The sequence below is a fragment of the Mus musculus genome, chromosome 5 (genome assembly GCF_000001635.26).
Source record: "Mus musculus strain C57BL/6J chromosome 5, GRCm38.p6 C57BL/6J".
NCBI classification, from domain to species: domain Eukaryota; kingdom Metazoa; phylum Chordata; class Mammalia; order Rodentia; family Muridae; genus Mus; species Mus musculus.
This window is the reverse complement of record NC_000071.6, coordinates 121,995,750-122,007,758: the sequence shown is the minus strand read 5'-3', so window position 1 is coordinate 122,007,758 and position 12,009 is coordinate 121,995,750. Positions and strand designations below refer to the sequence as shown.

The window sequence follows — 12,009 nt, the reverse complement described above, 5'->3', positions numbered from 1 at the left end:
ACCCTTGAATGGTGACAGCTCATGAGACCCTCCCTAGTCTTAACCAGTTAGAGATGCCAGTGGGTCCTCCCATGAAGTTCCTAACAACTTACTGTTGTGGAGTTCATGCCAGGGGTAGGAGATGGGGGGGGGGGGTAGATGCTCCCAAGGTCGTCACTGTTGGGACAAGGAATATGGGACTTAGAGAAGGTTGGCCCAAGGGACAGACACTAGTTTCAGGAACTCAGCTTCACTCCCTCTCCCCCATGGGCCAGCAGGACTGATCTGAGCCTTTTACTGAAAAAGCCACAGTGGAATCTTCGAGGCTTCTCTTTGGAGGGGTCCTGCAAGGGCGGGGGGCCATGGCCACCCCTTTTTACAGACAAGGTAACAGGCTCAGGCAGGGTGAAATCCACCATCCACGACCACCCAGTCAGCTGGTGACAGAGACATCAGTCAAATGCAGGCACATTGAGGTCTGTGTCTCCCTTCCTTAGGTGCCTCCGTGCCTCAGTTTCCCTATCAATAAAGTGACCTTTCCTCCAGTGGAGTCACTAGGTCCCTCTACCTGCAGTGGAACCACTGGAGCCTCAGGAAAGTGACAAGATCCCTGGCTTGCCACAGCAGGTCTCAGCTTCTCTGTCCCTCCCTCACACCGCGACTTGAGATCTTTACACGGATGGGTACTGTGTGCGGGGTGGTGAGCCTTGGGGTGGGGGTGTGTGTGAGCGCGTGCGCGTGTGTTTGCAACAAATATTTTATAATAGACAGGCCTCGTCTGCCACTTCTAAAAGTAGTGGGGAAAAAAAAATCCACCTCGAGAAAATAAAAATAACACCAATGCCTAAGATGCTGAAGTCATTAGCTCGGTAGGGGCAGCAAGCAGGTCTGGGGCTAGAAACTTCCGTGACAGATGCCTACACTCATAGGGAACAAATCTCCATGATTAGGTTGTGGACAAAGTGACCACCTGTCCACATCTCTCCTAACCCTCAGAGGGACGCCTCCAGAGAGATGACCGTCTTCCGTACTTTTGTGACCTGTGACCGAAGGATTGATCACTGCCCTGGTGGCAGCCATAGAGCTTTTATTTCGTGGAAGCCGAACGCTGCCTCGTGAAGTGGGAACTTGGCCGGGCCTTTGCATCCATTTCGGGCTGCTTGAAAACTTTATTTCCTGTGACTGCCACCATCAGGAGTGAGCCGGTGTGTACCTGCAGGCCCCAGCTGGGAGGGGACTTTACGGAGAAGGGCTTCCTTGGCGGCCTTGGGTTAAATAAGTATTGGCTGCTGATGGATCGAGTGGCCTGGGACATCACCACGGCGGCCTTGATCCTCTCTCTCCACATCACCGAGGAAGCTTGGTGAGTAGGGTCACTGGCCAGCCGTGTCAGGACCATCAGGGCCCAGAGCTGTGCGAAGAGGGAGAAAGAGATGCTGTGGTCTCCAGCCACTTTGCTGTCACCTCTTAATAGCGTTCTCACGCCCGGCCAGGAAGAACACAACAGACCAGAATCTTCTGCGGCAAAACTTTATTGCTTACATCTTCAGGAGCTAGGAGCGCAAAACCCCCAGCCCCAAAAGCGAAAGCCCCTTCTATATCGAAACCGAAACCCCTTCCCTATTTAGGAGAGTTATATTTCGCCTAGGACGCATCACTCCCTGATTGGCTGCAGCCCATGGCCGAGCTGACGTTCACGGGAAAGGCAGAGTACAAGTAGTCGTAAAATACCCTTGGCACATGCGCAGATTATTTGTTTACCACTTAGAACACAGGATGTCAGCGCCATCTTGTGACGGCGAATGTGGGGGCGGCTCCCAACAGTCACCCACAGCCGTGGGAGTCTGAGGGAGGAGAGAGCCATCCTTTGAGCCAGGAGGGCTGATGGGAATGTGGATCTGAGATGCATGCCTTAACTCCATGTTCTGGTAGCAGTAGAGACTGGCTCCTATTGTTACCACCTTTTAAAGCATTGACAAATGGTGGGGTCCTGTGGCGTGTGTCTGTTTCATCTGTAGGATGAGAAGTTTGGTTGGTTTCCTGGGCTGTGGGGTTCCCCCCCCCAAGTAGTTTCTTTGATCTAAATGGACTCATGAGCAATGGAGCCCCATCTCCCCAGGACTAGTCACCCCCTGGCAATCCTCACAGGTGGCTTTTGTTGAATGCCTGACTCACTGGGGAGAAGAAGACCATGTGGCAGTTGGGATCACGTCTGGTTCATGACCAGCTGTGTGTCCTCGGGCAAGTGGCTGGCCCTCTCAGGGGGTCTGGTCTTTGAAATGGAGGCAAGGATAAACGAGTTGGCTGTTGTACATGTGTTTCGTCGTTTGTGAGTGAGTGGCCTGGAACTTTCCACCCCGGTTGTCCTGAGGGGCACATTCGAGGCTCCCAAGGATGAGGATTCAGGGCTATGTCCTGAATGTTCTGGCTATGCTCACTGACAGACTTGCCATCAGCAGTGCTGTCTGATGGTTCACACTGAGAGGCACCTCATGCCCGTTCTCTGTGGCCCCAGGAAGCTTGTGGCCTCTGTCTGCTTTGTTTGGCATGGTCACTGTCCACCCAATATCTTTTGGCTTTTAACCCCCCTCTATATAGGGTTTCTCTGTGTAGCCCTGGCTGTCCCGAAACTCACTCTGTAGACCAGGCTGGCCTCAAACTCGAAGGGATCTGCCTGCCTCTGCCTCCCAAGTGCTGGGTTTAAAGGGGTACGCCATCACACCTGCCTCCCTCCCAACATGTTGAAGCCACAGTTGGGGATACTTCGGACCAGTGGACTCAGGGCGTGCTTGGTCAGAGTGCTGGCCCCAATCTGTCCTGGGGAGAGCCAGAGAGGAGCTTAAGAAATGAGGGTGGCTCAAGCCACTACCTCCCCTATTGCCCCCCACCCCACCCCACCCCTGGTCAGGCTGAATTCCTTTCGTGGCATCTAAGATATATCTGGGACCAGGTCGGAGTGCCTGGGGCGTGGCTGACCCTGAATGCAGCAGTTTCTGAGTGAGCTCTCCATTGGTGGGGAGAGCAAGAATTGCCTAGTGTGCCAAGCATTGCTGTCCCCGGGACCTGGCTCACACCCTTGTGACTTCTCACAGGGCCCAAGATAGAGCCTTTCAGCATTGGCAAGGATGAACCAAAGCCTCGTTCTATAGCTTCTGGCCTTGGCTCTCCATCTCCCACCACTGTAGTCCTGGGAAACTGTCCCAGTGGCTTCCGTGCTTGGAATGATGGAGACCAGGCCCCAGGCTGGTGCTCTCGATGGCGTAGCTGGAGAATCGGAAAAGCAGGTTCTTGCCCACACACACTCCCTTGTGCCTTCTCCCACAGAACCTGTCGACTTCCATGCCAGTCAGAGGAAGGTGCTGTGGGGTCCTCCACTATTCATGCCACCCGAGCCCCAGGGGTGGCCCATGTTATTCTGGGATGGGCCCAAGGGTCTTAGATACACCATATTACCTACCTCTCTCCTTCCTCCTTTCCTGTCCCCCACTTCCCACACTGCTCCCAGCCCTCCTCCCTCACCTCAGCCTGGGCGCCACGGAGTGACGCTTGGATCTCTCTCTTTTTGGCTTTATTTATTAAAAACAAACTAGTCCAAGAGCCAAGCACTGGGTGCCAGCAGAAACGGAGCTTAGAAATCATATTAGACATGGCAGAAAAAAAAAAAGGTTAGGAATACATGAGTCTAGGCTGCATGGGGGCTGCCAGATAAGTAAGTCTGGCGGCTGTGACTGGGATCGTGGGGAAGGCCACCTGTCTCAGCTCAAGGAGGGGGACACCTCACTCAATGGCAGTCAGGGCCAGGACTGGATGCAGCCACAGGAGCCACACGCTGCTGTTGCAAGCGCAGGGTTGGTGCTGTTTCACACACAGGAGCTGCACCCGGCACAGGGAACAGTGCAGGATTTTCATCATCTTGTTGGGTCCAGGTGAGCGTGTATCGGGGTTCAGGTGAATGTACCTTGGGGCTGACGGGGCTCCCTTCCTGTGTAGTTTGGACTTGGGGCTGGGCGTTTGGTCAATCAACTTTAGGGAGCTGTGCAGTGGCTTAAGCCGCAGCTGTGGTGACCTGTGTACTTGACCTTTTTATCAGAGCATGGTCATGCCACCACAGAGGGCAGGAAGAGCTGGGAGGAGCTTTGTCCAGGGTCCTGAACCTGGAGACTGAGTGCACACTGGGGAGTGCACTGCTGGAGCCTCAGAGAGATAACCTCTGACCCCCACTTGTTTCCTTCTAGGCCTGTAGGGGTCTGACCTGTTAGCCCTTAGCAGAGCAGGTAAAAGCCAAGATGCTGTGTCACGTTCCTCCCTAGAGGAAGGTCTCAAGGGTCTTGCATCTGTATTTTCTGGTTCTCTCTGGCATCTGTGGGAGGGTGGCCCTAAGCTCTAGGCTGTGGGGGCACAAATCATTGATTTATCAATCCATCCTCTAACTACCTGGTCTAGTGGTTCACTTCAGGCTGCTCAGTACCCTCAGGGCATCCCAGGATCAGACAGACCAAGGACTAGGTAGGTAGAGCAAGCTGGCTTAAGCTGGGAGCCTGGCGGCGGAGGAGCTATGGGTAAGTGCCTGGCCTGCCTGGAAGCCAAGGCCAGCTGTCTGCGTGGGGACAGCAGCCTGCGTTATGCATCCTAGAGCAGGTGGGAGCCAGGGTGCCTGATGGACACAAGATCCTGGGTCCCCCACCTGGGGCACAAAGTAACACAGAGGCTCAGAGGTCGCCAAGTTTGTTTCAGTGGGAAGAGGCAGATGAAGCAAATGGCAGAGTCACAGCCCAGAAGGCCTGGGGTCCCCCAGACTTGGAGCTAAGCTAGCATTTTGGGATCTTGGCCTTGGGTCCCATCCACATAGGCTACTCTGCTATCTGTGTGATCTTCCTTCTCATCCAAGCCTTTACGAGGTCCAGATTAGGCCCTCTAGGGAGGCGTGGGATAAGATGGTATGCAGGCAAGGGGCTGTGTGGGGTGGGTGATGGAACCCCACTTTGTATCCTGCCCCCACTGTCAGGAGATGTAGCTACTTGTGTGTGATGCTTATTTCAAAAGCAGAGCTGGGGTCACCGGGATCCACCTCACTGAGATACGACTTTGAGGAGAAGTTGGGGTGTCTTTGTAGATCTGGGACTCCTGATCACCTCGACCACCTTAGTGGGGCCTGCAGGGACAGTGTAGTTTAGACTCAAGTGACCAGTAGGTCTCAGGGCTGGAGCCTGGGACATAGCACTTCGTGCCCCTTCAGTGCCTGGCCCTGCCGGTGGTCAGCTCAGGGGGTGAGATGACATCTAGCTGTCTTGAGAGTCGGGGAGGTAATGCCACACAGCCTTTAAAATTAGAAGGAAGATGTTTGTTGCGGAGCAGAACCTGCGTCAGCCCGAGTCCTGTGGGAAGGGCCGCTAGCAGCCTTTCGCGTTTATTTTTGCACATTCTTTGCATGTGCCGAGGCTGCTGGCGGCCCTCGCTCAGCTCACTCTCGCAGGGGCTCGCGCTGCCCACCCCTGCTGTCACTGGACATAGCTGCACTGTCTGCCCTGGAGAAGACAGAGCTGCCCAGGGTAAGTGCAGGAAGATGTGGGGTGGACAGGATTCCAGACAGCGTTCTGGAGTCTGCCTGTGTCCTGCCGACCGTGTGGTCCGTGTGGGGGAATGTGTGGCTTTAAAGCTTTCTCCACTCTTGTCATGTCTTTAAGAACCGCCGGCATATGAGATCAGGTGTGAAAATCTCTCTCTCTCTCTCTCTCTCTCTCTCTCTCTCTCTCTCTCTCTCTCTCTCTCTCTCTCTCTCTGTGTGTGTGTGTGTGTGTGTGTGGTGTGTGTGTGTTTTCTGGGGTTGTGGCTTCCTGGGTCTCTTATCTATCTTCAGGAGATGGCCATGGGTGTGGCTGATTGCGGGTCTGCGCTCTGCACCCCGTATGATCTTGGGGAGACAGGAGTCCATGGTTGTGGATCCCTGTGGTTGCGGGTATGTGTGGCAGACAGTGGACATGTGTGAGCCTACACCGCTCTACATGTACAGGGGTGCGTATAAGTGCATTTGAACATGGGTGCACGCACAGGGTATGTGGACAGTGTGCCGTGTGGGTGCGCGGTGTGTGAGCGTTCTGCATGAGTGATGGTACGGGCACACGTGAGCGTATGTGACACATGCAAGCTGCATGTGTGTGTACATAGGGCACTCCTTTGGCTCCTGCCAGAGCGGGGCTGCCACAGACCTGCCTGGCCCTGGAAGGCTGGGGCAGGCTGAGGGAACAGGCAGGCTGCACCCCAGCTGGCCCCAGATCCCGTTCCAAGGCTGTGGCTGGGTCTACTCTACCCGGCCCTGCTGCCAGGGGTTAGATATGCTTGCTGTCTGTAGTACTGTAGGCTTTGTGGCCCCATGGATGACAAATACTGCCCTTTCCCCCCTGGCTCCCCTAGCTCCTTCAAGGAAGGTGTCTCCACCATCAGGATGGCTCTGTGTTCTTTGGGATACAGCCTGCCCCCTTTACTCTTCAGGGAGCCTAGTGGCTAGCCAGTTGCTCCTAGCCAGGGAAACCTGTCCCCTGCCTGGGTCCACCTACCGTAGGACGTGTCACAAACCGGAAGTCAGGCACCTCATGATACACAGTGGACCTAGCTTATGTCCAGAGTAGTGTGTCAGATGCTGTTCATCCTTGAGCACGTTGCTTGGCTTCTCTGAATCTCCTAGCAGCAGCTGAAAATGGATTTGGGAGAGCTTCAGGGGTGGTGGCTGTTCCTTGTTTGTTACTGAGAAAAGTCTTTCTTGATCAGTACAGGTCTGCATGCCAGGTGGCATGGGTTGTGTAATCCTAGCCATGTGTGACCCTAGCCAGGTCATCCTATCCGTGCCTCAGTCTCCCTACCCGTCGGGTGACGTGATTAACCGTGCCTGCCTCTCGCTGATGCTGTGAGGGTGTCTTCTCGTTTTTACATAAAAGGTTACAGAGCATGCACTATTGTTGTTATTTCTGGAACAGCGGAACGCAGATTAAAACAGCCCCCAGCCTGCAAGCTTGCACGCTTCCATTGTTAAAGCCCGTGTGGGGGCTGCTTCTCTGAAGCTCTGCCCGTGTTGGGTAACATGGCTTGGGGTTGCAGGGTGGTGCCCCGTGGGTGGGCCGCTCTGCCCTCGTCTCTTCAGTAAATTGGCACAGTAGGTCCCAACTTGGCTGAAGCCACCCTGGGCAGAAGCATCTGGCAGGGTGCTGGCAGCACTCACTCAGCGCTGGTCCGCCCGGCCAGCATCGGGCTTGTGGCGGCTGTGGCAGCTCAAACTGGCACATGCTCTCGCTAGAGCCGACTGACATGTGAATGTTGGTGGCAGGCCTCGGAAGCAAGGGTGTGTGGTGGTGCCCCAGAGCCTGGCACCGTACTGTGCCCAGAGTCAACATGCCCTTCAGCCGCTGTGAAGAGCTCAGGGCTGCAGCACCGTGCATGGCCTGGGTGGGTAGAAGGTATTCAGGGATACTCCCCAAAGCACTTAACCAAACCCCGTTTTCCAGGTTCCTGTAGAAGTCTGGTTTCTCTAGTAGCCAGCTGCCTAATCTCTCTGGCCCCCTCTAGCTACTTATATTTTTTTCCTGTTTAAAAATTGGGTGTATAATCTGTGTGGGGTTGCCTACACATTTAATCTCAGCACTTGGGAGGCAGAGGCCAGCGGATCTCTGAGTTCGAGGCCAGCCTGGTCTACAAAAACCAAAATAATAATAATAATAATAATAATAATAATAATAATAATAATAAATGTGTGTATGTACAGGCATGTGCACATCACAGCATGTGTGTGGAAGTCAGAAGACAGCTTGAGGGAGTCGGTTCTCCCCTTTTATCATGTGGGTCCCAGGGATCAAACTCAGGTTACCAGCCTCAGTGGTAGGCACCTTAGCCCGCTGAGCCGTCTTACTGGCTCCACCTTACCCATTTAAACTGGTGGCTGGCATAGGAAGTGAATTCTAAAATCACTTCCTGTATCGTTTCCTCTTTCTTGAGGAAGTTGTCCTTGCTGGTTTAATGAAGATATTGAGACAATATGAAGACTGAGGCAGAGGGTTAGAGTTTTACTCAGTGGCTACCGGTACCTACCTGAGTCCTGCAGAGTCCTGCCTCCAGGGGGCGCTCTCTCATCTAAGAGGTTTGTGGGCAGAGCCTCTTCCCTTCACCCTATAACAGACCCATGCATTTCCCTAACAGAAGGCCAGGTTAGGTAGCTGGCCCTACCATGCTAGGGACATTATGAAACTCCAGGCCCTTCCAGGGGGATCCCACGGACACAGATAAAGGTTGTCACTGGCTGAGGTGGCCTGAAAGTTCCAGGCTTGGCTTCAGACATGGCTGACTGTACTTAGCTTCTGGGAAGCGGTTGTCTCGGCAGGCAACTCCCACCCCCGCTTTCAGCAGCCCCTCACTGGCAGCTGCAGTAAATGAACAACGTGGGTGTCACACTGGAGGGTCCCTCTGCCCAGGTGGTAAGTGGCTCTCACCACCTTTGCTCACCACCCTGTCCCCGTCAAGCCCCGCCCTGGCTCTGTGGCTGCTGGTGCCGTGCTTGTGGCTGTATCTTTAGCCTTTTGGGGGCACATGAGGTCCTGTTCCATACCTGACCTGGTTGGTACCCTGGCATCTTGTGACCTTTCTCCCCAGCCAGCATCTGTCCTTGGCTGATCTGCCCAGTGGCTCTGTGCTGTCCCTAAATAGCCTCAGGGCCACACTGAGGGTTCAGGTGCCAAGATTCATGGCCCAACTTTGCCCCCTGCTCCCCCCTTCTTTCTGTGCAGCATGTCTGGAATATTAGGGGCAATTTAGAGGGAATGTTGTCTTAACTACACTAAGGTGGGAGTCTGGGGCCACTGAAGGAAGGCCATGGCCTTGGGGGCCCCTCGCCAGATCATTTGAATTGATAGGTGACGGGTATTGATTTCTCTCTCCCCTGCAAGGGCTGAGGGGTAGTGACTCAGCAAAGGAAGATGGTTTGAAATTCAGGACTGGCCTGGGAGGAGGACCAGGGAGCTCCCCCTGCCCCTGCTGGCCAGAGCTGTGCGGGAGGGCAGTGACTTTCTCAATGCCTCCCCTCACAGGGAGGGAGGGCTCTGGAACCAACAGAAGCCTGCCCTTGTCTCCTCCTCCCCACCCCCACCCCCGGTTCCAACACCCCCCCCCCCCCAATGTGACTGTGTGCCAATGGCTTTCTCTCCCTGTGACTCAGTTTCCTAGTAGATGTGGCTGGAGAGTGAGTACTCTCGCCTCGCCGGGGGACTGTGCTGTGGACAGAGAGTCCCATCTCCTGGTAGATGACAGGCATTCTGACTGAAGCTGTGACTCATCCCAAGAGCTTTGACTGTGGCGCTGGGATGGGGTGGAGGCCTCTCGCAGGTTGGGCAAAAGGTCTGCCACCAAGCTGTACCCCACAACCCCAGGGAGGAGGTTTAGTTGCTAGCAGATAGGCAATACAGTTTATGAGACACCAAAAGAGAGGCCGTGAGCCCTGGGGAATCCTAGAGGGCTTCCTGGAGGAGATCTTTGAATGACATCACCTCTGACAACGCGTGACCGAAAGGGGTGGTACGGAAGACACAGAATTGTGTTAGGACTTTATGGACAGATAGGAATGTATACAAGTCTCAGGAGATACAGGAGGACAATGGCTGTCCACTGGGGACAGGAGAGAGGACAGGGATGGGGAGAGGTAAGGACATTATGCAGCTATGTTGGGTCAGCCACCCATGTGAGATGGTCAGTGAGTGGACAAGCTGTGGTGACATCGGGCAGTAGCCACATGCTCCACACAGTGCTGAGTGACAGCCTACCATGCCGTGGAAACCACAACCCTGTCCCTGTTTCTCGAACCCTCTGAATCTGCCCAGACCCCAGCTATCCCACTGCTCTATCCTGGCTTGCAGACCCCTCCTCGGGCCCAGGCTACAGCTTTCCAGTCTCTTCTGTGACACTGGGGCACACCGATGCTCACCAGGGTTCCCAGCTAATCCATAGGGCACGGTTGTCATTCTGAAGTTACATTTTGTTGTCCCCTGAGCTGGGCCTCAACCTGGGCAAAACCAGAAGTCTCCAGGGCCGCCACAGCTACCCATTTGTGTGTGGGCCCATGTACGCGAAGGTCGGGGCCCCAAAACTGGGCATTGCTGACAAGTCCCTAGTCCAGAGCCTGTTTCTGCTCCATTTAGTCACCATCATGATTTTTTTTTTAAAGATAGGTTCTGATGTAGCCCAGGCTAGTGCTGAGCTTGCTAGGATGGCCTTGGGCTTGTGCTCTTCCTGCATTCCCCCACTCCCCGCAGTGCATCACCATCGCACCTGACTTACATGGTGCTAGGTGGGTACCTCCTCAACAGGGCCACCTCCAGCAGAGCCACCTCCCAGCCTCAGTCCCCTTTAAAGCAGCACAAGTTCTTCAGTCTTGGTCCTTCCAAACCCGGCACTTCGGATGTGGTCTGACCTTTCTGCTCTGCAGGCCGCCTGTCCTCTTAACGCCTGCCTGCAGGTTGTGTGGCTTGAGCAGCCGTGTCGGAAGAGGGAGAGCGTGTCCTCGTCCTCAGGGCACCCCGTCAGGAGGTGCCACAGTGGTCCCTGCCGTGGCTGCTACTGACCTGATGTCAACTGGCTTCTCCCCGAAAGGGTTACTCCTCCCCTGTGAGGGATCAATAAGTTTCCAGTGGGGGAAACGTTTGGCCAGTTGCCCTGCTGCTCGTTCTTTTGGCCCCACTAATTTTAGCATCCAGGATGCCCCTTCCCTTGAATGCTGACTGCCGTGGGGTGCAACCCCGGGTCATTTTCTGACTCCAACATCCTTTTTACATTGATGAGTCAATGTGCGTTCTCTCCCCCTCTGGTGGTTTATCTTCACAGTTATTTATTCATGTTTCACAAACTTGAGGCTTCTGATGTCATTCTATTTCCCCTCCTCCCTGCCCCCAAACTTCCCCTTTCTGTCCCCGTCCCCTCCCCACCATGTATGTATGTGTCTTTAAGTCCCACATACTTGGGAAGGCCAGGAATGTCATTCCTCAAGTGGTGTCCGCCTTGGTTTTTAGAGACAGGGTCTCTTATCAGCTTGGAGTTTGCCAGGTAGCCAAGGCTGGCCCATAAGACTCAGCGATCTGCCCACCTCTGCTTCACCAGTACTGGAGCTACAAGTGTGGCTTTTGATCATGGATGCTGGAGACTAGAACCAGGGTCCCCATGCTTGTATGGCTAAGCCATCGCCCCCTTTTCTGCCCTCCACTCTCTTTGTCTCCTACCTTCTCCTTTAAACCTTGAGACCAGGATCTCATGTAGCCCTGGCTAGATTCAGACTCTCTGCATCCTAGGTGACTGAGTCCAGACCCTGAGATGACACGTATGAGATTCTATACCCAGCTTTCTGTCCCCTTTTTTTTCCCTTGGGATCTCCTGTAAGCCCTTGTCCAGAGGCCTGGCCAGGTGCCTGTTTGACTTGATGCTTCTGGCAAGAACCCTGGATGTAGCTGTATGGTGTGGCACCAATAGGTGCACCAGATCTGGGTGTCCCCCTCCTGGCGCTGAGAGTGCGATCAGTGGCTTTAGCTGTCACCTTGAGCTTCTCGTTGTTGAGGTCCCTACAATGGCTTTTGTTCCTGGATCTTGTTCCTGCGTGGGACATTTCTCTACGGAGAAAGCCGTCCTCCTTGCCCATCAGTGCCCTCAGAAACAAGATGGAAGGGACAGGTGCGTCTCTCTTCCCCTTCACCTGCCAGTCTTCCGCAGAGTGACATCCTCCAAAGACTTCCAAAGAAATGTTTGAAAATTACCATAAACTCTCACATCAGCGTGTGTGGGAGGGGGAGTTGGGAGGGAGGGGCGGGGGGGGGCAACTACTTCCGCTGTTACTGTCTGCACCCATATTCTGGTTGTCCTGTCTCTGGTATCTTGGCTTGGGATCTTTGTTTCTTGGCTCCTGGAGCCTCTGGGCTCGCAGGTAGCTGTGGGACCTTCCTCACTTTCTGGAAGGTCACACTGCCCCAGGCTCCGTGGGTTCAAATCTTCATCAGGTCTACAATCAGAGTG

General features: G+C 54.5%; 1 protein-coding gene across 16 annotated transcripts in view; it reads left to right on the top strand.

Annotated features, from left to right (window-relative positions):
• Positions 1 to 12,009, top strand: part of Cux2 (cut-like homeobox 2) — a 192,454-nt gene that overhangs the window by 42,657 nt on the left and 137,788 nt on the right. Inside the window, exon 1 of one of the 16 annotated variants that reach the window (XM_011248176.3) lies at positions 5,391 to 5,528. The exons of the other annotated variants lie outside the window; for them this stretch is intronic. The gene's annotated coding sequence lies outside the window, so the exon portion shown is untranslated. Of the gene's footprint in view, positions 1 to 5,390; positions 5,529 to 12,009 lie in introns of those variants that run through there. 16 annotated transcript variants of the gene reach the window in all.